The sequence below is a fragment of the Perognathus longimembris genome, chromosome 15, assembly GCF_023159225.1.
Source record: "Perognathus longimembris pacificus isolate PPM17 chromosome 15, ASM2315922v1, whole genome shotgun sequence".
Taxonomy (NCBI): Eukaryota; Metazoa; Chordata; class Mammalia; order Rodentia; family Heteromyidae; genus Perognathus; species Perognathus longimembris.
The window spans coordinates 9,001,446-9,024,672 of NC_063175.1; the positions used below are offsets into that span (position 1 = coordinate 9,001,446).

At 40.7% G+C, this 23,227-nt stretch overlaps 1 protein-coding gene across 2 annotated transcripts in view; it reads right to left on the bottom strand.

The window, feature by feature from the left end:
- Ldlrad4 (low density lipoprotein receptor class A domain containing 4) overlaps positions 1–23,227 on the bottom strand; it is a 373,268-nt gene that overhangs the window by 237,156 nt on the left and 112,885 nt on the right. The window lies entirely within an intron of this gene.

Below are 23,227 nucleotides of genomic sequence, written 5' to 3' on the forward strand. Positions count from 1 at the left end.
TTCCACAATGACTTAGAATCCACACATACCCTGAAGAATCAGGGTACTAAGGTCTCAGAAGTGAGGTCTTGAGTTCATGGCAACTGACATCACACTCCATAAAGGGAAAATAGGGTTTGAACACAGCACTTTTTAAAAGTAACTCTCGACCACATGGTTAAATGGAATTTGTCCCAGGAATACCATGGTGATTCAACATATGCACGTCAATAAATACAAAATACCACTTCAACAAAATTAAGGACAAAAATCGCATAATCATCTCATCAGAAGCAGAAAGCACACTTGATAAAATTCAACATTCCTTCCTGATAAAAAGCCTTCAACAAATTAATTATAAAAGGAGGATACCACACAAAAGACTATGTAAGGCCACAGCAAATATGCTAAATGGGAGAAAGCTGATCGCTTTCCTCTAAGACCAGGAACAAGACAACCATGTCCACTGACGCCACTCTTACTCAACAAAGTGGTAAGCCAGAGAAATAAAGGGTATCAAGATTAAAAATGTCAAAGTTAAATTATCCCTGCTTGCAAATTACATGGATTTTTAGGCAGAACAACATAAGGATCTGTAACTCATCTTTATAATAACAATAAAAATTAAAAGAAAAGAAAATCAAAAATGCCACTAGAAATGATTAGGGCCAATAAATAAATTTAGTAAAGTTATAAGATGAACTATGAATGTTAGGATGATTAGTCATACACTAATGCAAGCTTGCTGAGAAAGAAATCAAAACTATTCTTATTAATAGTGATTACAAAAATAAAAGACTTCTAAGAAGAAATTAAGTAATTTCTACAAATGAAAACTACAAAACAATAATGAAATGAATTAAAGAAAGCACTGGAAATTAGCACGATATTCATGTTCATAGATTGGAAGAACTGCTAAAATTTCCATACTACACAATGTAATTCCCATTAAAATACCAATGATCTTCCTCACATAAATAGATAAAACAATCTTAAAACACATACGAACTACAGAAACTTCAAATTCAATTTCAAAGCAATTTGAGTAAAAGAACAACCTACAGGCATTGCAACACCTGAATCCAAAAGGTGCTACAAAGCTACATTAAGCAAAACAGCATGGTATTGTCATAAGAAAAATCCAGACACAAACCAATGCAACAGAACCAATGATGAAGAAATACACATATATGACTAGAAACTAGTTCAGCACAGACTTTTTTTAAACATGACCCTAAAGACACTGGCAATAAAAGCCAAAATGAATAAATGGGATTACATCAAACTAAAAACCTCCAGTATAACACATAGTATGAAAATACAACATGCATAAAGAGAAAAAAACTTCAAACTATTTATCTGACAAAGGATTAGTATCTAGAATATATAAGGAATTAAAACAACTCAAATGAAAAACCCACAGATAATCTGATTTTAAATGAGCCAGAGACCTTAATAAACATTTCTCAAAAAAAAAAAAAAGATTTAAGATCAACAAGCATATGAGAAAGCATTCAACATAAATCATCAAGCAGATCCCTGCTCCATAGCCAACTTTATCCCAGGACTTCCCATAGTTGGAACTTCCCACAGGTGCCTTGATCACTTAACACCCATTTCTGCCAGGACTCTTAACTGCATGAGGACAAGGGGAGTGACTAGCTGATTCTCTAAATCTCCTCAACATCTAAGACAGCCTGGTACTTGGAGGTGCTCAGTAAACATACATTCACTGAATGAATGGTGAATGAACGAAGGTCGTTGTGCTAAGCTTCCTAAGTACTATTCCTAGCACAAAGCAGTTGAATGCGCAGAGAAGGCTCAGTAAATACCTACAAAATAAACCCACCCGAAGCTATGAGGCTGACAAGCAGCATTTCTTATGTCAAGAGGCTGGTCCTCTGCTTGGCTCTGATCCTATTGACGGGAAGGGATTTTCCTTCCCTCACCAGTCAAGATGAGACCGTGATCACAAGCAATGACCCTACTCTACTCACACTTCACAGAATATCCTGCCTAGTAAAGACTTTTAGAGACTACTCTGAAACTACAAACTTCAAATCTTGCCTATCAGGACTACAGAGAAAAAGTTCTACTCCATGGAGGTGAAATAATTGAGTGCCGACAACTACTGTGTAGGAGAACCAGTGCTTATATCAAGTCTCCTGCCCTCCAACCACAGTTTGCCCCAACTTCTGAGAGTCAAGTAGCTCCTAAACCTAAATTCTTTAGGCATAATAATATCCAAATCAGTTAAAGCCAAGAGAAAAAGGAAGGGAAAAGGAGATAACTTACCCAGGATGAAAGGTCACAGAATCAACTGAGCCACATAATTAAGAATTCACCCTCTACAGCAAGCCCAATGTCATCAAACACACACTACACAAATGTTCTATTTATACTAGGAAGATGGGCAGGATTAACCAGGAAATAAATTAATTCAATATTGCACTTGAAAAAAAAATGTCATTAAGTCCCTCCCATAACAGAGCAACAGTTACTAAGGAAATAGAGCACATCCAACGGAAAAACACCCCCACAGGAAGGGACATTTAAAAAAAAAAAAAAAAAAAGAACACTCACAAAACCTAACCAAATAAGTTGTAGAATACACTTGCCTTACTAGTGAAATGAAACCTTCCTAGGAATAATTCAGAAATGAAAACTTAACTGTGTTCATATCATTGCTTTCATTTTAAAAATACACCATAAAAATAAGACATGTGATTCAGGAAACTAGAGTGGTCACATATTGGGGCACTGGGGCCAAAACCCAACCAAGAAGTGAAATGACCTGTTTTTCAGAAATCAAGTAACATTTTTTTTAATGTAGTGCACAAAGAATAACGGCTGTGGTTTCAGTTTTTATTCCCCCTCACTGTGGACAGACTGTTTCACTGGCGGAGTGGCGGTTACCAAGGTGACGGCTAGACCGAGCAGCAGACAGCTTCAGGCCACAAGGCTCTGAGAGCCGTCTGAGGATCCCCACGCTGCACTGCCACTGAAAGAGTAGCAGGGACAAAGACACTGAAAAATGAAGAGGGGGTTTTAAACTGTAGCAAATATTAGGCACTATTGCAAAACTTAAAAAATCAGCACATTAGTAAATACTATGGGACTGGTTATCATATCTCTCACCCTACTGGCTGGTTCACTGAAATTTAAAGTGGCAGAAGGTTTGTAGTGAGATAGATATGAGAAGAAGGTGTGAGGAAAAAAACCAACAATCTACTTTTGACTTGTACTGGAATTAGGTGTGCACTGTCTCAGAGAGAGATTACATTTAGCCAGAGTTCCTCTATCCCAAAGGGCAAATAGTTTAGACTTCAAAAAGGTCCAGTCTATTTTATGGTTTCCTAACAGTTATTTTTCTCCAAATAAAGGAATGTTAAGAGAAAAGAAGGCCCTGGTCCTTAAGGTAGCCATGGGAAGATCTGGACAAGTCACTGGGCCTGACCAGGCTCCCTTCTCATTATCTGTAACTGAGGGGGTAAAACTCCAGGTCCCCTCCAATCTCAACAACAGTGTGGCTGTATCTGGCCTAAGAGACAGGACAAACTGCCTGAGAAGGGCACAATACCCAGACGGCAAGCTCATCCAGATCTCAGAACACATCAGAAACATAGACAGTCTGCCACCCCAGGAAAGATGTCACAAAGAGTTAGGATGTCACAAATTTTTCAAATGCTACTTTTCATTTTGGTAATTTTGGGGGTATAAAACAGCAGGCAGTTTATATTAGAGTACAATCTCAAAGATATCCTAGTCTGGGGTACCTCAATGAGCTATGGTTATTTGTACAGTATAAAGTAGTGCCTTCCTTTAGAACACCAACTCAGGAAGCCAGTATGAAGTCTACAACATCTGGCTCAAACATACAGACAAGCTGCAAAGAGAAAGAACAGCAATTACATTATGATAGCCTCCAAGGTATCATAGTCAATGCTTAATAAAGTCTGAGACAGCATGAAGCTTATCGCAAACCAAACTAGAAGAAAGTTCCCCTAAAAAATAAAATAGGATAACTGTCTATAATGAATGTGTAAGTCTATAAATACCTGCTCAAGTGATCTAGGAGTGGAGGCAGTCACACAGAGTCACCTACTGGATCCTGTCATCTGATAGAGGAGGAGACTCCAGAGGCTCAGGGAGGAAAGGGAAGAGGTCAGTGGTGAAGGTGTCCGTGTACATGAAGCCAAGACCAGAGACAGATGTCTAGATCCAAGCCCACCCAGATTCCAACTTACACTGCACATGCAAGGAGAAGCAGCCTCAGAGACGGGGTCCTGTGAGGCTGAAGAAGGGGAGCGGCACACCCTTGTGCTGTCCTCATCACTGGGATTCAGGAGATAAAGAAATGACTTCTACTTCCCAAGGCCTAAGCCATGCCATGTTCACAACCCTCCCATGGACAAGACAAAAGGAAAAGCTCAGGGATCACCATAAGCAAGACATCTCCAGGTGAAAATACAGCCAAAGGTCAACTGGCGTAGTCTGAGCATGTCCCAACTGTGGGTGCCAACTGAGCCGAAGGTGACTGTGAGAAATAGTTACCCCATCTCACGTGCAGGTCTGCTCATGCCACAATCATTTCCTTCAGATAAAACTGACATCAAATGGGCAGAGCAAGCAACAAACTGCAAGTCAGGCAGTGAGTTAACAGTGTGTGAGAAGGAAGAGGAAAGGCAGGGGTGCTTCATTCTCCATAGGATTACAAGAGAATAATGGCGAACAAACGATTGGTATGAGACCATTTCTGTCCCACTTACCAAACTATTCCTTGCCATCACCTTGCAGCCAGATTCCGCAAGTCACTTGAGCTGGGCCAACAATATCCCCTGCTCTCTGGCCTCCAGGGTGCCAAGAAATCTACATTTCTTCATCCATTCATTGCTCTAGCAGCAATCCGTGAGGCCATTTACTCAAATCACATTAAGTGAGGTCCTATAGGAAGACTGTGCTGAGCAAACAAATCAACATTCTGTCCCCGTGGGAGCTATATTCTTTATCTTGTCTGTCTATGGAGGTACTGCTGAATATTTTCTAAATACTTTGGCCCTGGCCATAGGGAGCAGGATACAGCAGGTGCCCAACAAATGCTGGCTGGTATTACACTGAATCCTATCTGCATGTCAGCTGGCTCACTTCCTCCATCTACACTAGCATCAGCTGTACCAAGTTCCACAGGCACGATGTATGAAGAAACTAATGGCCAGGGGGCATTCAAGCTCTGAACACTCCACCCAGGCATTCTGACTAGGGCTTGCCAACCTCTCCACTATTTAAAGCATAAAAGACAGCTTCACCCACAAATGGACCAGAGAAGAAAAGTCCAACTCTGAATCAGACTACTTTGGCTTTACTTCATTCTATGCTTTACTATGTCTTTGGTAGTTAATGTCTCCAGCCTCAATATCCTCAGTATAAAATAGAAGCAATGGCTGGGCACTGGTGGCTCATGCCTGTCATCCTAGCTACTCAGGAGGCTGAGATCTTAGCATTGCGGTTTGAAGCCAGCCTGAGCAAGGAAGTCCATGAGACTCTCACCTCCAATAAAACACTCAAGAAAAGCAACAACAAAAAAAGTGAGAGTGGAGTTGTAGTAGAGTGCTAGCCTTGAGTGAACCTGCTCAGGGACAGTGCTCAGGTCCTAAATTCAAGCCCTAGGACCAGCACCAAGAAAGAAAAAAAAAAAAGGAAGCAATGATGAAACCTACTACTACTGTGCATTTGGTGGGGAAATCCATACAAAATATTGGTATCTGTAAAGTGCAGGAAATTACAGTGTTAGTATTATTACAATTCACCTCCAACTGATCCAATTCCAGTTCTTATCTGAGCTAACTAAACACAATATGGTGCTTTCTCTCATAGTTCCTCTGTTGGTTATCTTTTTAAAAAACACTTATTCAAGTAGGCATACATAGGAGTTGCTATTCAACAAATAAGTTTATGAGTACAATGAATCTTGATCAATGTCACCCCTTCGGTTGGTTTTCTTGATCTTTTTTTTAAGTTCTCAATAGATAAAACCCAAAACTTAAAGTTGTTCCATGTTAGCTAAAATTAACAACAGAGACAGACAGGAGAAAGGATAGAAAATTACAGAAAACATGTGGGTGAAGTATTTATATGAAATGTGGTGAAAGATTAGAAGGAAAAAATGACAAAAAAGAAACTTGCCTTAAAAAGAAAATAGAGCCTTTTGATACTAATATTTTTATGTTTTCATACCAAAATATCAAACTTTTTTGCCAGTCCTGGGACTTGAACTCAGGGCCTGGGCACTGTCCTTGACCTTTTTTTCTCTCTCTCTCTCTCAAAGCTAGCACTCTACCTCTTGAGTCACAGCGCCAATCCTGGCCTTTTCTGTTTATGTGGTACTGAGGAATTGAACCCAGGGCTTCATGCATGCTAGGCAAGCACTCTACCACTAAGCCACATTCCCAGGCCCAAGTTTTTTTAATGTAACAAAAAGAGAAACTATATTTGGTCAAGATAACCCATGTCCTTGTCAGAAAATACTCATGTGGATCCAGTCTGCCTTTCCTCCCTCCTCTTTCCTACCTAGCTCGATATCTTTGTAAGTGCAAACTTTTTATATCCTTCCTGTGCAAGCCTAAGCTTTCCCAAGACCCCAGTAGAAGTGCACAGAGAAGACATCCGACCAACTTCACCTGACAAACTGAGGTGCAACATCTCAGCACCCAAACCCTGTGCTGTTCCCCACCAACCCTATTCCGTCGCATGGGTTGGAGATGAGCAGAACTGAGAGGACAGAAGGAATTGGATCCAACACAGCCTGCTCTGCTCTGCTGGCATTCAGTCAGGAGACCTGTGGCTGTACCTTGTCCTTTGGATCACTCTGGGCCAGAACCTGGGCCCTGACAATGCAGTGCTCCTCCACACACCAAACGATGCTAGATGCTAGAGCAGAACTAACTTGTGAAAACTAACTGAATCGATCAACAATAAAATGGCCAAGGTTACCTATAGAAATGAGCAAAACGCATGGCTTCAATTGCTGGCACTGACAAAGGTTCCTAGATGCTCCTTGTTTACAAAGCTCCAGACCAGCTCCACATTTGCTTCCTCAACCAAAGCATACCATAAAGACCAAAACTTGCATTTATAAGTAATTCTTTCTTGTTTACTTCCATTTATTTTCTGAGAAATATATTCCATTAGGAAAAGAAAAACTTACTTTATGATTTTTTTTCATAACTTGGTATCTGGGTTGAAATGGATGGCTGTAGATAAAAATACTAATATTTTTAAGACATGCCCAGGGAGAGTCCTGAGTTGTCTGGAACAGACTTGGGAGGAAAGATATGTGAAACAGCAACAGAGCCTGATGGTGCTTCCTGACAACTGCTGCCTGCACAGCTCTGCACTAGTGAAGGAAGCCACTGCTCCGCTTCCTGTAGATGCAACAGGATGGTACAGACGCACACAGTCCTGCGCTCTGCCAGAAAGACTCCTTATAGCCTGAATACTTATGCAAACAAGATTTAACAGAAGTCATAAACTCTAGAGGACAAAGGAGATTCCCTACTGCCTGTAAAGCGCAGATCCAGCTCATCTTCTCTTAGTACATACTTTCAGCCACTCCACTGTTGGATCCTTTACAGAAACCAAAAGAAGACATAATATGCAATTAATAGTGCACCATCTGAGTTGTTTTGCAACAACTGAGAGAAACCTTAGGTTCCCAAAAGGCCTCAGAGAGAATTTCTAGTCTCACAAGAATGGCTTAGAATGCAACAGCCAAAGGCAGTCTTTTGAGACACACTAAATTCTGAAAATAAGTTGTTTAGTCCAGTCAGTGCTGGTGAGACAACATAACTCTCATCACCAAAATCCAAAGAGATAAACACTCCAGCAGATGTCTGAAACAGTTGGCCCTGGAACTGATGTGGATTGTGGAAAATGGGCCCAAGAGTGACCAATGAGCCCTCAGTGGTAGTTACACACAATAATCAAGGCTACATCGATGACAGGCCCCAGCACACCAAGTCATTTGGTGAGTAATCCTGAGTCTACGTATATTAAGGGAAACATTGATAAGAGTTTCACATCTTCCTGGAGGGCTGGACAGGCAAGCCTGTGAAAGTGCGTATGACTTGAAAAGCAGCTGTTGAAAAAGGCAGAGAATTTAGAAGGAAGGCCACCTGGCATTTAACTAATGGGCCCACCCAAACCCCATCCCTATGGACTTACTCTGGAGGCCACCAGGCATGCAGAAAGAGTTCATTACACTCATTTTCGCTGCCTTGGTAACAAAAGTCTGTGTATATACTCTTATGCAGCAAAAGTAAATGAAGTTTATGCACAGAGCAAATGGCACAGACAGGTATTATGTCCCACCAAGTAGCCAGGGAGACATAGAAGAGACACAGGTTGATCAGAGCGGGCTCCCATGCACCCAAGACCACATACCCACTGAGCCGCAGAGGATCTGACCGGCAGCTAGAAGCTACTGCATTCTAAGATATGCTTAACCCCAAGAGAGACTGCTATCTGCAGTTTAAAGTCAGCAGAAAAGCCTCTGTCTCCACAAAGACTCCATCTCCAAACTAATCAACAAAAAAAAGGTGGGCTAGGAAGCCCACAGGCTCATCTGTAATCTTAGCTACTGAGGAGGCTGAGATCTAAGGATCATGGTTCAAAGCCAATCCAGGCAGCAAAGTCCAAAAAGCCAAAATTGGAACTGTGCCCAAGTGGCAGAGCACTAGCCTTGAGTGGACAAAGCTCAGGGACAGCACCAAGCGCTAAATTCAAGCCTCAGGGCTGATAGAGATGTAGAAGAGTGCTAACTGCGCCAACATGAAGCCCTGAGTTCAAACTCTGGTACTAGCAAAAGAAAAAGGAAACCATTTCTATCTTCAGGTAATTAGTTACATGTTAATATTTGGTGGATTTACTTTTCCTTTCACCACTGACCAAAGCCTTCCAGTGTAATTCAGGCCTTCACCCTGCTGTTGCAACCTGGCCCCTCAGTTCCTTCAGAAGGCCTCCTTCCTATTCAACACACAGAGACAGCACTACTGAATACACACTGACTAACTGTAAGGGATTCCCCACATCGCAGAAATCACTCCTATTGAAATGACTCATCCCCACACTTCCTTTGCATAAAAACATGTTATTATGCTCAAGAAAACCACACCAGAAATAATAAAGATGGTAATTAAATAACTTATACCAGCACCCAAAAATGGCTTCCTAGAGGAAAAGAGAGTTGTTGGCACTTTTGAGGATATTGTGAAAGTTCTCTAATTGCTCTTCCTTCACCCTTCTCCCCTCTGGATAGTCCTGGCCACATTAATAGCTGCAAGGGTTTTCCTGGCCTAGAGGTAAACTTGAGAAAAGCAGGTTTTATAGTAAGAAAGGAGACTGCCTTTGAAATTTAAAAGCAGCCTAGCTACTTACTCTACTACCATCCTTTTCCCTTCTAGTTCCCATGGAAACAGACCTCCGATCACCAAAACCAGGGTAAAGATAGCACCATGCCCAGTTTCCCCTGCAATCTGTTACCATGGGAACTGGAAGAGAAAGGAATGAAGGCTGGGTAGCCAGTCTGCCTACAAATCATCTGGTCAGGAGCTGCACCTGGAGGACTCTAGGTCCACTCAGGGACAGAGTCTCAGAGTCAGTGATGCTCACAGAAGGCTGTGCTGTAGGGATTAACTCACCTACATACAGGGCGGGTGATTTGCCATCTTAAAACATCCCTTCAGCCAAACACATAGGACCCATTTTTCCCATTTCAGACAAGCTGGCCTATATCTGTTGGGTAACACAATGACCCCCAAACCTCCTGACTCAATCTCTGTGGGCTGGGACTAAGACTCTGTAATGTTTCCTAAGCTTAAAAGACCATCCTGACATATGACCGTTCTGAGAAACTGAGGAGTGGACCAGGCCTTCAATTCTGCAGAAGATCTTGTTTCAGGTTCTTTTTTTAATTTATTTTTATCTTTAGTTGAACAAAGGAAGTTTCCATTTAACAGAGCAGATTATGAATACAGTGTGATTGATGTCACCCCTTTTTCTGTTTCTAAACAGCATTTCTAAGCAGTTCATGCGACTCATCCTTGGACCCTATCAGTGTAGTGAGATTCTAGGCTTTAACAAGTTTGGCTTTAGCACTTTCTCCATAGACCAAAGGTAGACAGTGTGGTCGTTTCTGCAAGAAAAGCTTATTTCCCACCTTCAGCCATCAGTCCATTACCCATATCAGACCTCTGAAGTAGAAGCGCTGGTGCCAGGGACAAGACAAGGAATTCAAAACCTGCTTTCCCTGTCCCCAGAGATGACCACGGGGAACAGAGGATAGCAGAACATTCAAAACTTAGTTAAGGGGCTGGGAATATGGCCTAGTGGCAAGAGTGCTTGCCTCCCATACATGAAGCCCTGGGTTCAATTCCCCAGCACCACATATATAGAAAATGGCCAGAAGTGGCGCTGTGGCTCAAGTGGCAGAGTGCTAGCCTTGAGCACAAAGAAGCCAGGGACAGTGCTCAGGCCCTGAGTCCAAGCCCAGGATTGGCCAAAAAATAAAATAAAGCTTGCCTCTCAAAACTTAGTTAAGATGCTAAGTATGACTCAGTCCTCAAGAAAACATGCTTATCTTTTCCCAATCTGGCTCCTCTAAGAAACATAAAAGAGAATTCCATACCTTTGAGGATCAAACTATTGGTAGAAAATATGTAAAATATTTATGAATATATTATCAAACAAGAATGGAGTTGCCCACTTACAGTTTTAAAACAGATGAGACAGAAATTTGGGAAACTCTAGTATTATTAATAAATTCAAGGAGCTTTAAAAGAAATGCAGAGAGTAAAAGCAGTTCTGTTTGCTCCAGTAACACAAAAGTATATTTCAATATTGAACCATAAAATAGTTTTGAAACACATTAAATGCCAGTGTATTATTCAATGCCAGTGTATCAGTAGGCAAATTACGGATTTTCTATTTTAAGAAATCACCATTTGCTTATATATAAAAGGGAAACTATTTCATTTTGTTTCATTAAATATACTTTGTAATCTCATTCAAAAGCATAACATGCTAATAATTTTTGACAATTAAAATATAAGCAAAGATTTAAAATATAAATCATTGAATTACAAGTCTACTTGAAAACAATCTTCTGATTGCAAAAATGTAAAAAGGTAAATTCAATTATTTGATTAGTCAACACACAAGCAACAAAGAGAGCTAAGCATTTTTACACACTCTTATAACTGCAAGCAGGTAAAAAAAATATTGAACATACATATCTGCAATGTATACTGAATATACACTTCTCATTCCAGTGAAACAAAAATATGACTGTACATACTTATATATACAAAATACCACACACAAACTTACAAAAAAAAAGGCCATAAGCAATTATTGAGATCTAGTTGACTCTTAGATCCCAAAACACATAAAGCTAGAGTGCCTCTACTGTTGTGATGAGAAAAAAAAAGTCAAAATGAGGAAATAGTGTGCTTGTATAAAACAGAGAGACCGGAAAGGGAAGGAAACTTGGAGACAGAGAAAGAAAACAATAAAACAGTTGTGGTAGAAGACACCAAGGGGTGTCAGCTGTTAAGTCCCCCACTAAAAGTGACAAAAGTAATAGCGCAGCCAGGTATCAGTGGCTTGTGCCTACGCCTCTAGCTAGGCAGGAGGCTGAGATGCCTGGACAGGAAAGTCTGTGAAACTCTTATCTCCAATTAACCACCAAAAAGCCAGAAGAGGAGCAGTGGCTCAAGCAGTAGAACACCAGCCTTGAGAAAAAAGCTCAGAGACAGTGCCAAGGACCTGAGTTCAAGCCCCATGACCAGCACAAAAATTAATAATAATAATAATGTACAGACATAATTACACCTAACATCACTAAAATCTATAGTTTAAGAAACTCTAGCTAGAAAGTCAGTTGTTATATTTGTGTAGCATGAGTTTACTTTGTGTTTACATGGAAAAAAAAAAAAGCAACTGGAGCACAGTCAACAAACTCTCTATATAGGACCAGATGGTAAACAGCACCATACAAGGGCATGGAGTCTCTGTCCTTATTCTTAAATTCTGCAGTGACAGCATGAAAGCAGCCACACAAACAACACATAAACTGGATGGCCATGTTGCAATAAAACTTTACTGACACAAGCAAGCACTAGCCAAGATGTGAACTATGAGCCATAATTTGCAGACTACACTAGCCTATTTAATTTCAAGAAAATGTCTTATTCGATTTTCATTCCACAGCTTCACAGAAAGGACAGAAACTACTTACAAAGTCTGCTCCATTTTTGTTTTATATTATGTCTGGACCCACAACACTCAAAATGTTCAGCCTTTTACAGTTGCTACTCGTTAATAAGTAATTATTTCTTCACACTATTTGTGTTCTCTATTTTTTCTTGCAATACATGTTGTCTCCGCTGTTCAAGTGAATAATTTCAAGGATAAAACTATATTTTTACTTTTCTCTTAGAAAATAACTTTGTATTCAATATGAAGACACTACATGTATTGCTGAAATTGAAGTCTGCCTTTTGCCTCAACAGGCAAGTAAAAAGATGCCTAAAGAGTAAAAACAAAGCATGCAAACAACAGAAGCCTACCTTTTCTGTCTGCCCCAATGTAACAGTGGGCAGAGAAGAAAACCTCGAGGCCTGCAGAAGCCAGGTGCATAGTAAATGTGTCCAGGGACCTGCCTGAGGGCAAGACCGGCCTTGCCTAGTACCATTGCTGACAACTGAATGTAGCAATACTTACTGGATTTAATGATGTATGGCGGGCATGGTGGCTCACACCTGTCCTACTAGCAACGAAGGGGAATGTAAAAGGAGGAGAATCATCCAGGCAGACCTGGCATAAAGTGGAACCCTACTTCAAAAATAACCAATACACACACAAAAGAGACTGGCCGAGTGGCTCAAGGGGTAAAGTGCACACCTAGTAAATGCGAACACCTGAGTTCAACCCTCACTACCACAAAATACAACTACTACTAATAATGTATACAAATATAGTATGTGAACTAAACTTTTTACATTCGAACAGAAATACGGAATTTTAGAAAAAGAGATGATCTTAAGCAGACCCCACTCAATTGTCCCAAGTAAGCAGAAATCATTCTATCTAGGATGCAATTCAAACCTCGGGAGCGTTCATGGCCTCTCTTGGTCTAGCCACTGCCTCCCTTCCTATTCTCATTTCCCTCCATCACGGTACAAAGGTGTGAACCTCATCCCCCAGCCATCTGAGGATCCTTGGGAGGTACCCATAATGTCTCTGCAAGCAACTTCCTATGATCTTGACCACTCACTCACCTTGCAGTCAAACTCAGCCACAGAACTCCAGGGTTCCTACCAAACACAATCTTCTCATAGAAAATCTGTTATTTTGGTCTCTACCAGGCAGGAGGATAGAGAATGCATTTTGCTCCTATATTTCTGACACTAAGTACAAGCAGCTTTATAAACACTTACTGGGGGGAAAAAAACACCACTATCCTTAGAGAGAAAATGATCAGTTCAGGGAACAGCAGTTCAGATAAGTTAGAAAGGGGTACCTAAGTGAGCCAGGCCTCGTCATCCTGTACCCAGCCTTGGTCCTCTCATTAATTCTTAACGCTAATGTGCAGTTCATTGTTGATATACATGCAGAACACAGACTGAGCTTCCTTAGCAAAAGAGAACATTGTGGCTGATAATATTCCATTCCCCCACTCACCTTCAACTCTGTCTAGGCAGAAAGTCACACATGTACCAGGAGAGTAAACGAAAAGGAGAGCAGAAAGCTCTGACGGCCAAGAGTCAGCTGTGAGATAGGAGTCACTAGATAAAGACTACCACGGAAAATAAGTCAACAAACCTTTTTAATACATAAATGTAAGTTATAGATAAATTATACCCATTATATCACATCAGGTAATTAAGTGTGTGCGTTTGAGTGTATCTGGAAACACTGATAGAGCAGCTTTGCCCACAGAGATTCAAAGTACTCTGAGTGGCAATCTTTGAAGAAAGAAAGGAGGGAGAGAAGGTGGGAGAAAAATGAAGGAAGAGGTAACAAGTTTGACAATAAATGTACTCACTACCTTACATATGTAACTGTAATCCCTCTTTACATCACCTTTACAATCAAGATTAAAATTAAAAAGAAAGAAGGCCTGTGGTACTTGTTTTTCCATTGGCAGCCTCAGGGCCTCCAAATGGGTCCTTGATTCCCCCCTATCCTTAGCTGTAAGAACTTTCCCCAGTACCATTCCTGTCCTGTCACACTTGGTTTTCTGCTGTACTTGCTATCTGAGCAGCCTCTCTGCTTCCTTGGGAAGTTTGAGGTAAGAACGGAGCTTTATGGTGCCTCCTTTCCAGTTCTGCTCCCTGGTGACCAGCTCCTGCTGCTCACACTACACCTCCCCACCACAGATGCTCTGAATCACAGTACCCCAACTGCCACCCTATCAATAAGACCCAGCAGTCATTTGTTTATTCTGATGGTCATGGCAAAGATTATTTTAGTCATTGACAAGTACATAAATTTCTTTGCACTGTAATATTACTATGAAGCTAATCTTTTCCCAGAGTCAAGTAGATTTATCTTTACAGACAGGTAAAACTGGAACTAGAAAGGCTTTGCCTATGACTACAGAGTTAGACAGTAAGCAAATAAAGTTTACGGTAGCCCTGTCTATTTGAACCAGGTGCTGCTGAGCTGCATTATTCAGCAAACTACAGGGCCCTCGGGACCCACCCAGCCCCCTCTGCCTCCCGGGAACTTCCCACAGCTGTGCACTAGAACAAGGCACTGACAATAATGACCAGGAAATGAAACCAAAGGAAGCCAGTGTGTCTTCTACCTTTCCTAAGATAGTTCTGAAAGAGGGAGAACATAAACAAGATAACCAAGAATCGTTCTTTGAAAGCCCCAGACTCTGCTAAGTGAACAACTTCAGGTTAAAAAGGGACAGGAAAAGATGGTTACCCAGATGGCTAGAGGTGAGGAGGAGTCTGAGTTCATCACAGCTGTGCTGATAACACTCTCTCCCAGCAAACTAAAATTCTCTCTTGTCTCTGGTTTCCTCGGGCAGTAAGGGAGCTAGCTCTAGAAGCCCAACAGAGGACCTTTCAGTCTTCAAGTAGATGCAAGGAAAAAACTCAGAGGTCCTTGACTATAAGCACCTTCCACAGTTTGGTCCCAACACTCACATGAAAGTGCCTAGAAAAATAATGCACTCACAAAGTGTCACAAAGGCATTTGGAAAAATACCTGGGACACAGTAGACTCTAATCTACCTAGACTGGCAGACAGAGTTGCTTTACATGGAAAAGCTGCTTTCTTTCAATTTAGTTTATATCTATTTCTAAACTTCGGATGCACTCTAAGGCACCACTGACATCTGGGCTCTCACTTTGTCTGGACCTCCTCCAAGAAAGTTCTTCCTGTTTTGTAGCTTCTTGGCTCACACCTCAGTACCTATGTCCACCAAGTCCCACCCTCAGGGCTCCTGTCGCCCCCGCTGCAGAGGCATCTTCACAACCACCTGGGTACTACTAACTGCTTGTCTATGGCCTGGGTGCATGCAACTTTTCCTGAGCTCCAAGTCTTCCTCTAGCTAGCTAGTAGGCAATCGGACATGCATTCTCCCCAAGTTTAAGACCCCAAACAATCCTTACCCCCAAATTTGTTTCTCTTGTTTTTCACCTTGGCTCAAGCAGAATGTGTGGTCACCCTAGTTCCTGCATGCCTGTCACCTCTGCTTTTAGCCAAACAAGTCTCTCTCAATCCCACCCATCCCTTTTCTTTGTGCTTTTCCAGCTTACCTCTGTGTAAAGCACTCTTAAGAAACTGTATCTGGTTCTCCAGCACCTATGGTGTAAAATACTAATTCCTGAGTGTGAACACTAGAGCCCTTTACAATCAGACTTTGAGTTACTGGGTTAGTGTATCTGTCTGCTCTCTGTTCAGCCATCTCTAGCCAACCTGACCGGGCTCCCTCCTACCCTATAAAGTAACTCATATGGGACTGGGCATACTACCTACTTTTGCACTCTGTTCCTGCTGGCAAGGTGCTAGGCATTCTACCAAGCACATCCTCCTCTCTGGAACCTACCACACGGCACCAGACACACAGCTTTCTCCCCACCACTGTCCACTGGCCTCCCTCACACAGGGAGTGTCAGCTCCTCTCTGCCTCAAATCTTTTGAGCAGACAGATTATTTAAAACTAAGATTCCAAGTTCCATCTCTATGAATGGTGGTTCAGTGGGACTTGTAGTAGGCTGTAATGCCTTCTTTCACAGATCTAAAGGACTTCTATGTGCTAGAAATATAACTATTCTGGGGCTAGGAATGTGGCCTAGTGGTAGAGTGCTTCCCTACCATACATGAAGCCCTGGGTTCAATTCCTCAGCATCATGTATGCAAAAAAAAAAAAAAAAAAAGCCAGAAGTGATGCTGTGGCTCAGGTGGTAGAGCGCTAGCCTTGAGCAAAAAGAAGCCAGGGACAGTGCTCAGGCCCTGGGTTCAAGCCCCAGGAGGGGGAAGAGAGAGAGAGAGACAGACAGACAGACAGACAGACACAGAGAGAAAGAAAGGCAAAGAGACAGAGACCTGTTCTAAATGACCTTAATTGTTAGAGATTAGAGCCAGAGTCAACAAGTGAAAAATATAGGCTTCTACTTTTTACAAGAAAAATGTTGATGTTTCTTTGGTTCTGGTGCCCTGTGTCTTGTATATATGTTTATCTGATTTAGGGAAGGGAGGGAGAATAACAAAATGGTGAGACAAAGGACAAAGGATAAACTAATGCAACAGAGATACTCACAAGACAATTCATTAGAAATGAACTTTACAACTGGGGGGAAGGGGAGTCAGGGGGGAGGGAAAGTGGAAGAAATGAGGGAGGGGGTAACACTGTTCAACAAGAAATGTACTCACTACCTTACATATGTAACTGTAACCCCTCTGTACAACACCTTGACCATAAAATTAAATTTAAAATAAATAAATAAGTAGATCAATATAAAAATAGAGAGATAAAAGCAAAAGAGAAAAAGAGTTGCAAGTTCTTTAAAAAAGATCTTTAGTGTTTCCTTATCATGGTAAATACTAATCTCAAACAAATAGGCACTATTGTGTTCAACAATGCACAGAGCACAGTTATACTGCATGTGTTTTGTATTTGTGTCCCTCCAATAGAATCCAACTCCAGAAAAGAAAAAAAAATGGGGGGGTATGGTCATCTTTATCAATTTATCTCTGAAGTTTAAAGAAAAAGAACTCTACTCTCTAATATACAACAGCTTTTAAGACTTATTTATTGAAGAAAAACAATGTATCTATATTGTAGATCTACACTGCAATTTAGAGATACATTATAAAGACATTATCATTTTTGGTTGGTGGTGGTGGTGGTCTTTTGGCTTGAACTCTGGTCCTGGTGCTGTCCCTGAGCTCTTCAGCTCAAGGCTAGTGCTCTACCACTTGAGCCACAGTACCACTTCCGATTTCCTGGTGTTTAATCAGAGATAAAAGTCTCACAGACTTTCCTGCTGGGCCTATCTTTGAACCTCAATCCTCAGATCTCAGTCTCCTGAGTTGCTAGGATTACAGGCATGAGCCACCCGTACCCGGCAAGATATATCATTTTTAATACTAATAAAATGAAAAATAAATAAAAGAGAAACCATGCAAATTCGAAATGGGCTTCCTCAGGAGGCGATAAGCACCCTGATACTGCAGTTGTTGGAGAGAGACTGAATGACCACGTTAGAGCTACTGAGAGGAATTTAGCTAACATCAGTCACAGTGCATGTCCGGGAACTTCCTCCACCTCTGCATGATTTTACATAACTAGCTACTATGTATGACCCATACGCAGAGCTCTATTGCCAACATTACCTCAGCAACACATGCTACAACCAGTTCTTTAATGCCAGTTGAAAAAAGCAGCCATGTCCCAGATTCCTATGGAGACCCAAAGACAGAAGATCAGACTAGGGCCAACAGTTGGCCATTTTGCCTTAAAAATGGAACTTGAGTCAGACATACTTTTGATGCAGGAAACAAAAAGATACCAAGTTTTGCTTTGAATGACCAAATTGAAGACTGAATTCAGGTGACAAAGATCAAACAACCCTCATATTTATTCAGAAGGTTTGTTTTTGCTGATGAGGTTTTCAATAGCAAACATACATATTTCAGATTCTGATGTCTAGGAGCTGATCTATTGTAATGGTCAAACCAGGAGTAAAGAAATATTGATCTCCAGAAGCTCAAATACCTAATTTCAGCTGACTATCTAACAAGACTGATTTTTTTCCACAGAAGAACCTGTGAGTCATCCCATTAGCTAGGAAAACAGCATGAGAAAGAAACAATGTTTTGGAATCCTCTCCTCCTGTTGAGAGATATCACCATCTCTTCCACAATATTACATGTCTATGGGATAAACACGTTGTGTTTACTGTGAGTTCAGTACTTACAGAAATAGATATTAACTTTGATTCCAAATAGTATCTCATAGTCAAAAATAATAAAACAGCCAGAAAATCTTTGAGACATTTAAATAGGCATCCCTTTGGATAAAATTACCTTGGTCTTATGTGCTCTGCTGTGTGTGCATGTGCGCATGTGTCCGTGTGTGTGTGTGTGTGTGTGTGTGTGAAAGAGAGAAAGAGAGAGAGAGAGTGAGTGAGCAAATATCCTGGAGTTTGAATTCAAGGCCTGGACATTGTCCCTGAGCTTTTGTGCTCAAGTGCTCTATCTCTGAGCCATAGCTCTACTTCCAGCTTTTTGGTTGTTAACTGGAGGTAAGAGTCTCACACACTTTCTTGTTTGAGTCATAATCTTAGCCTCCTGAGTAGCTAGAATTATAAGCATAAGCCGCCAGCACCAGATTCTTTGTGCTTTTACAGGAAATAAATGGCGTTTTCCCATGTTGAAACACAAAACTGTCAGAAATGGACACTAATTAAACTGTCAATGGAAGAACCTCATATGCAGTCAGGAGATCTTCTAACTGATAGTGTCAAATTTTATCCTAAGCAAAACCTTCTCATGAGAAGGGTCTTCAAAACGGATTTTTACCATTCCCCACAGATTACCACAAGTACTGAGTTATTTAATTTGTGCTACCATTAGCTATATCGTTTCTCACATCCCAGCTTCTATCTTCAGGTGGCATCAATGAAGACTTGTGAAGGCAACAGTTTTCCAGGACAGTTTTACAAGACAGCACACAGACCTAGTTAACTAGCTTTCTATTTCAGTCACTTTAGTAGAACCAACACACACGGTAAAAAGCAGAAATCTGATGCCAAAAACAGAAAAGGTCTGCAGTGCAAGAGACCTTTCCAAGTACAGACACCTTCTCCTCAAAGTAACAAACAGCAAGCCACACTAAGAAGCTTCCTCTACAACCCCTTCTTATGGTCATCTTTCCCTTCCTGCTTTGAATCCACAGGGCATATCTGCATATCGCCATGGACAGCTTTCATCACTGCTGTCTGTAATTCAGCAGTAGGCCACAGACTATATTCACAACTGATTGCCTTCAGTGCTAGACTGTGAGTTGCTTATGTTCAAGATAGTATTTCCTCGCAGCACTTCACACACTTCACATACATAACTGGTATTTGTTAGTTAGCTTTCATGACTGTAACAAAATACCTAGGATAATAGACTTTTAGAAAGTACAAGTTTACTGTGGGTCATAATGGCAAGGTTTTGGCCCTTGACTGGCTACATGGCCTTGGCCATTCCTGAGCCAGCACTGATGACAGTTAAAGCAAACCTATCCTCAGAGCTGACTCCTAGTCTCCTCTGTCATGAAGCATAACAGATTTTACTCTATTTAGATAAAGCAATTATTTGCACTAGAATAGTTAAAACACACACACCTGAGAAATAAACATTTTAATTTCAACTCTGAAACTTTCATTAAGAAAAGCAACTTGTAGCTTGCCCTTCAACCCGTCTACCCACATTTTCCATTCTTATTACTCTCAAGTCTTCATTGCCAATTGGCATTTCCTGACTAACTTAATGCTGTAGCACATAAGATCTAGTCAGAAATAGAACCAGTTTTTCCCAAAAGATAACCAAAGCTCTCATATTTCAAGAAAACAAAACTAAACAGTAGTTTCCAACTAAGCGCTTCAGCAAAGGCATAACAGTATGTGACAGGCTCCAACCCATGCTTCACCTTCTCGTGTAATTTTCATAATCAGAGTAAGAAGAAACTTTCATGCCCAGAATGCAAATAAACACTAACCCTCCCTCATTCTAGAATAATTTGGAATGTTTATCATCTTTACAATCCCCTTCTCATTGCTAAAATTGGGGATCTGTGCCATAGACCTATCAAACTGTTTCCTGCTACTTTCATCTTTTGAGTTTTCTACTTGTTTACTGAATTATCTTGAAAATGTGTTTATATTTCTATTAAGGGTGTTAGAAACATCTGGATGTATACCTGAAATAAGGAGGCTAAGATCCAAAGACTACCTGGGCTGTATCTGACAGTATAGAAGCTTCAAACTTAGAGAGCAGACATTAGCACCGTGACTCCTCAGCTGCTGCAAATCACACCTACTCTCACCTATCTTTAAATTCCTTCTAGCTACAACATATTCCAAAGCTCCACAGATGAAGTCTGTTGGGACTATGCAGGATTCTGAATAACAAGGACACTATAACACTAAATTGATGCAATTGTATACAAATATAATCTGAGTGCTGTCCTGAAAACATGAGAAATGCTTTTCTGTGGAAAAGACATGCTCCAGTATGAGCTGTGAGGCCAACAAACTAAAATAGAAGTCCAATAGTGCAAACAAAAGCACAATACTTGACTATCTTTAATGGAAAAGTAAATGTAAAGATATAGGACCTATAACAAATTGAAAAGATGATGTCTGTTTTCTTACCAATACTTCTTGCTCACATTCTATTGCAAGCGTGAGTCCTGGCTCACAGACTTAAGTGAGTAATGTACATGTTTATGCTCCCATTAAATCACCAAATAGTCAAGACTTGCCACCTACTTCACAACTTGTTGCTGACAAAAATCAAAGCAGCCATGCCTTATTCTGTTTCATGTTCTGACTGAATGGGAGCAGACACCACCAAGGATGGTACAGTGCAAAGCTGACATCATGCTTGTAGAGGGACGCTTTTACTGAGAAATACACAGCTCATTATTTCTCATCCTTCAAAATGTTATAACAGTCCCTTCTCAGCTCTGAAAGAGTTGTTTTACCATTAGCAAGAATACCTGAACGGAAGAGGAGAGCAATGATGTCATCAGGAGAGCAATAATATCACTGAAGTTGATGAAAGGACCCACATAGAGAGGCCCATTAAGGTGACAATCAAATGTAGCTCCGGGCCTGCCCCAGCTAGAAGTACTGAGAACTGAGTACCACCACCTAGGGAGGGGCAACAAGTACTCAGAATTTTATTCAGAAATGTGTATATACTTTTCTTCCAACTCAACATATCTCCCTTATTGGAAATCATAACTAAAATGTTGGTATACTACACATATCAAATCAGCTTAAAATGGGAATGTGCATTTCAGAAGCATACCTAGAGTATATAATAGAGGAAGCTACATGGCCATATCAAGCATATTCCTAGTGAGCAGACTCTTACAGTGGTATTCTTTTGGTGCTCAGAACATTGAACACGTGCTACTAATGCAATAATCCCTCTATAAGATGACAGTGACAATGCATCTTCAATATTCAAATAGCACAATTCTGAGAACCAATTCTTCTCTTCCTTTTTTGAGAGAAAGGAAACATTCTAGGGCTTGAACTCAGGACCTTGAGCTCAGCTTGCTTGCTCATATTGGCCCTCTACCATTTGAGTCATATCTCAAGTCTGGCATTTTGCTACTTAAATGGAAATAGAATCTCAGAGACTTTCCTGCTTTGAACTATGATCCTTATATATCTACCTCTTAAGTAGATAGAATTATTGGTAAAAAGCCTTAATGCAGAATTTGGTGAGTTTTTTTTTTTGTTTGTTGTTTTACTCAGTTCCTACTTACCTGTTTCCTCCACTATAGAAAAGGAAACATTGGGGAGATCAATAGAGACAAAAGTGGGTCAATGAATAGAAAAATACTTGGGCTGGAGGGGATATGGCCAAAAGGGAAACCTACTTCATTGTTGGTGGGAATGTAAACTGGTTCAGCCACTCTGGAAAGCAGTATGGAGACTCCTCACAAGGCCAAACATAGAGCTCCCCTATGACTCAACAACCCCACTTTTGGACAACTACCCAAAAGACCACAAACAAGAGCACACTAAAGCCACCAGCACAACAATATTCATCGCAGCACAATTTGTCATTGCTAAAATATGGAACCAACCCAGATGCCCCTCAGTAGACGAATGGATCAGGAAAATGTGGTACATACATACAATGGAATTTTATACCTCTATCAGAAAGAATGGCATTGCTCCATTCATAAGGAAATGGAAGAACTTGGAAAAACTTATACTAAGTGAAGTGAGCCAGACCCAAAGAAACATGGACTCTATGGTCTCCCTCATAGGAAATAATTAGCACAGATTTAGGCTAGTCACAGCAGAGGATCGCAAGAGCTTAATAGCTATGTCCTTATGAATGCATAAGATAATGCTAAGTGAAATGAACTCCATGTTATGGAAACAACTGTTATATCACTGTTGTAATTACTTTCAACACGCCATGTGAAACTCTAGCTTCTATTGTTGATGATCCTCTTGTATCCCCTTCCTGTGGTTGTACCCGCACCATCACTGTATCTTATCTGAGTACATTGGAAACTGTATATACTGGTATTAGAACTAGGAAAGTGAAAGGGAATATCAAAATCGAGAGACACAGGATAAAAAGACAAACAACTATAAAAGCAATACTTGCAAAACCATTTGGTATAAACCAACTGAACAACTCATGGGGGGAGAAAAAAAGGGGGAGGGTAGAGGGAGGAATGAGGGATGAGGTAACAAACAGTACAAGAAATGTACTCAAGGCCTAACATATGAAACTGTAACCTCTCTGTATATCACTTTGACAATAAATAAGAAAAAGAAAAAAAAACACGTAACAACAACAAAAAAAGTACTCACTGCCTTATTATGTAACTGTACCCCTTTTTTTCCTCAAATTTTTATTATCAAACTGATGTACAGAGAGGTTACAGTATCATACATTGGGCATTGGATACATTTCTTGTACTGTT